We start from the raw sequence: 4,443 nt of genomic DNA, 5'->3' as shown, positions 1-4,443 counted from the left end.
GTGATATGTAGCACGTCACATTTAAGTAGCCAAAAATAAGAATTTCATTTTGAACAATTTATCTATTCTATGAGTTTTGAACACATCTGCATAGAAATTTTACCAGAAATCATTCTGTATTGCTACATACAAATAATAAGCAGAGCATAACAGGGATTGCTCATTTGATTTAATCAGCAGATAAACCAGTCATACATAAGCCTATCTTCAAAGGCAAATATTAGTCTTAACAAATAGAAGTTACCCTAGTTTATTATTAACCTGGGGTTTCTCTCATTGAAGTGGACACAGATTTTAGGGTGGAAGACTTTTTAGTAAAGCCTTGTCTTTAGTCAAGATGTTATCTGAAAGTATAAAATGTGTTTTTTTAGTGGAAGAAAATTCTGATGACGACAGTTGACATTTTGTATTAGCATAAATTTTTCCTCAGTTACCTCAGAGCATTGTGTATTTGCCAAAAGCTATATGTTGAAATGGATTGGTATAGGAGAAAGCGTTTTGATATTTGAACCATTCATTCATTTAGCAAATATTATTAAATGAGCCTCATCGTGTACCAGGCTCTATTCTAGGCACTGTGGATACAGCAATGAATGAAACACTCACCATCATGAAACTTACATTCTACTTGGGGAAAGCGAACTGCACACAAATGAGAAGTGAAATATACAATATGGTAATGGAAATATACATAATGGTAAGCATTATGGAGAGAAATCAATCAGGGAAGGAGAATAGTGAGTTCTGGATGAAAACAGCGGAATGAAGATCAAAATCTTAGGGCTAAGCTGAACCTATAATCCTAGCACTTTGGGAGGCTGAAGTGGGAGAATTGCTTGAAGCTAGGAGTTTGAGACCAGCCCGGGCAACATAGCAAGATCTTGTCTCTACAAAAAATATAAAAGTTAACCAGGCATGGTGTCACATGCCTGTAGTCCCAAGCTACTTGGGAGGCTGAGGAGAGAGGATCATTTGAGCCCAGGAGGTCGAGGCTGTGGCGAGCCTGGGCGATAGAGTGAGACCCCAACTCAAAAACTGATAATAATAATAATAATAAATCTGATGCTACCATGTGACCTCACACAGAATGCTTCCACTCAGCTTTGGTTTCCTCAGCTGTAAATCTCAGGCTAATTGAAATACCCCATGTTAAAACAGAGGAGGAATTTCTCCTACCAGCTGTAATGTTTTTAATGAAATGTCCTGACACAGAAAACCAAGTCTCAGTGTCCAGGATGGCCCAAGGCCTCCTTCTAGAGTAGCCTTGAACGATATGCCCTCATGTCCGTCCGAGAAGATAGGAGAGGGCCAAAATCTGCTAGAGGGCTAGATTTCACTGGCCAAGCCCTGTGCCTTGCAAGAAGCTGCTTTCCCCCCAGTGTTCCACACAGACAAGGGGCATCTTTCAGCAGTTCATCCTCCCCAGGGCGTGGGAGAGAGGCTTTTTTTAACTGGCATGAAGCCACTTTATGAGCCAGCAGCTGTCCCAGTCATTTCCTTCTCATTTTCTACTCAGTGCTCAAACTCAGTCCCAATCCGGTGGGACGGAAGGATGATTATCAGAGCACAGTAACCACCCCCAAAATCACTTCTTCCAGCAGATTCTACCAATCAACATCCAACAAACAAGGAATAACTCCAACAAACCATCCTGCTCAAATGATTACTGAAGGCTCATCTTGGTGGGCAAATGAGGTGGTTAAATAAGAACACCCTGATTGGTGCCAGCGAATGTTTGATGATGTAACACAGGAAGGGTCACGAAGTCCGTATTTCTTTCCTGTTTTTTGGCGGTTACTCTTCCCGTCAAAAGGCATGTGACTGCTGGGTGGCAGGAAGTGGGGAGAATTCTCTGAGCCTTAGGACGATTGCAATATGAGGGAGAAGGCGCTGAAGGCTAGTAAGCAGCCAGCCATTGGCAGAGTCATTTAACACTGCAAATCTCATCACAGTGACTCCAGAGCTGGCGCTTAAAGTGCACTTTAAATAATGCTGCAATTGAGAATTTTCTGCACTTGAGATATGCACCGAGAAGGGGGTGAGACAGGAAAGCGTAGAAGGCACCGAAGAAACCCAACAGACCTAGAGCATTGCAAGAAAGAGAAGAGAGGAACCTAGACTGCCTCAATTTCAGTTTCCTTAGCTGTAAATCTCAGGTTAATTAAAATACCCCATGTTAAAACAGTAGAGGAATTTCTCCCACCAGCTGTAAGATTCTTAATATTGAATTCCTTATGCCATTAAGAAAAAGGAAAATTTTAAGCTGTCCTCTTTTCTTTCTTTTTTTTGAGCCAGGATCTCACTCTGTTGCCCAGGCTGGAGTGCAGTGGCATGATCACAGCTCACCATAGCCTCAACCTCCTGGGTTTAAGTGATCCTTCCGCCTCAGCCTCCTGAGTAGCTGGGACTACAGGTGCATGCCACCATGCTTGGATAATTTTTGTATTTTTTTTTTTTGTAGAGATGAAGTCTTGCTATGTTTCCCAGGCTGGTCTCGAACCCTTGGTCTCAAGCAGTCCTCTTGCCTTGGTCTTCTTGGGATTACGGGCGTGAGCCAGGCACCTGGCCACAGCTGTCCTCTTAGCTATGCCTGTCAACAGGTTTTTGCCGCAACATCCTGGGGTTTACTTTTGTAGTTTGTTATAAATAATTACTATATGTCTACACTAACTCTTTAGTAACCTGAGTAAAAATACAGAGCATGTGTGTTCATCATTTTCCACAATTTCTTTTTTCTTGTTGTCCAAGATATCTGGACTGGGTGAGTTTGTTGTTGTTGTTGAGTTGGAGTCTCACTCTGTCACCCAGGCTGGAGGGCAGTGGCATGCTCCCAGCCACCACAGCCTTGACCTACTGGCTATCTATCCTTCCACCTCAGCCTTACAAGTAGCTGAAACTACAGGCACGCACCACCATGCTTGGCTAATTTTTTTATTTATTGTAGAGATGAGGTCTTGCCAATTGGCCAGACTGGTCTCGAACCCACGGGCTCAGGCAGTCCTCTCACCTCAGCCTCCCAAACAAAGTGCTGGGATTATAGGCGTGAGCCATCGCACCCGGCCTTGAACTAGGTGAGTTTTACCTGCGTTTAGCAATCAAGAGTCTGAGGCTGAAGATGGCTAAAATCAAGGAAGCAACCTCTCTGACAGAATATTACTGTGGTGTACTTCTGCCCGGCAGGATGGAGTCTCTCCTTACTGCCACTATTGCTGTTTGCACCTTCTAGTTTGATCCATGAGAAACTGGCTCTCAGCCTCTACTAACAGAAAGATGAAGAAACAAACCACTAAGGACTATCCTTCACTTTGAGACAGCAGGAGACCCAAAGTATCAAATAGCAGGTCACTTGGTCCATGACCAATCACTGCTGCTTTCCTTTTCACAGGACATTGTGTAACTCTGGAATTTTCGCGGTGAGGCCTGGTCACACACAGTCTTTGATAATGAGTACACTGACTTGTCCTAGCACACCATGAGCACTGCCAGTCCTCAGCCCCCCTACCGTCAGCTAGTGACTATTCAGGGAATGAGCTCTCAGATAGAACTTCGGTCACACCATCCCCCTTCAGCAGGTCAAGGCCCTTGCTCACCAGCTCCTGGGGTGTAAAATAGTTACAGGCAAGGAAGGAGAGAAAGCCCAGACTCTAGCATACTGAAAGCCTTGACGATGGTGAAGTCTATAGGACTATGGGAAAGGGGATTTATTTATTTATTATTATTATTATTTCAGTTGCAATCTCCGTCTGTCACCCAGGCTGGAGGACAGTGGCATGATCACGGCTCACTGCAGCCTTGACTTCCCAGATTCAGGCGATCCTTCTGCCTCAGCCTCCCGAGTAGCTGGGACTACAGGCATGTGCCACTACACCAAATTTTTTAACTTTTTGTAGAGACGCAGTCTGTTATGCTGCCCAGGCTGGTCTCAAACTCCTGGACCCAAGAGAGCCTCCTGCCTCAGCCTCCCAAAGTGCTGGGATGAAAGGCGTGAGCCACCACACCCAGCCAAGGGGCTTTTTGTTAATGGTATAAGGAATTCAATTAATCCTTCATTTTTGTTCTCTCACTACCTTGAATGATATAAAAATCAAAGCATGTGACTTATTAACGATGAAAGAGAACCACAAAAATGGAATTTTTTGTAAAGATTAAGGAATAATTTATTCAGCAGTTTGCACAGAACATCAGTGTGCCCCTTTCTGGAAATGCTCTCCTTCCTTGACATGCCTGACCCATTTTCTCTTGTTTCTACTCCATGTTGATGTTATACACACTGCATAACTCTTAACAGTCTGGTTTGGGCCCAGTCTTAATTGTAAAAGGTGACTGAGTGACAACACAGAGGGGCCAATGCCTTTGAAAGGAAAGCTTAGTGCCAATCACAGCTTTGTTGGAATGCACACAGCTGACTGTTCTTCCATTCACCTCCACTTGCTAGACCGCACT

The sequence above is a fragment of the Carlito syrichta genome, unplaced genomic scaffold (assembly GCF_000164805.1).
Source record: "Carlito syrichta isolate Samal-C Ts95f unplaced genomic scaffold, Tarsius_syrichta-2.0.1 Scaffold315561, whole genome shotgun sequence".
Classification (NCBI taxonomy): domain Eukaryota; kingdom Metazoa; phylum Chordata; class Mammalia; order Primates; family Tarsiidae; genus Carlito; species Carlito syrichta.
Note: the sequence above shows the minus strand (reverse complement) of the source record.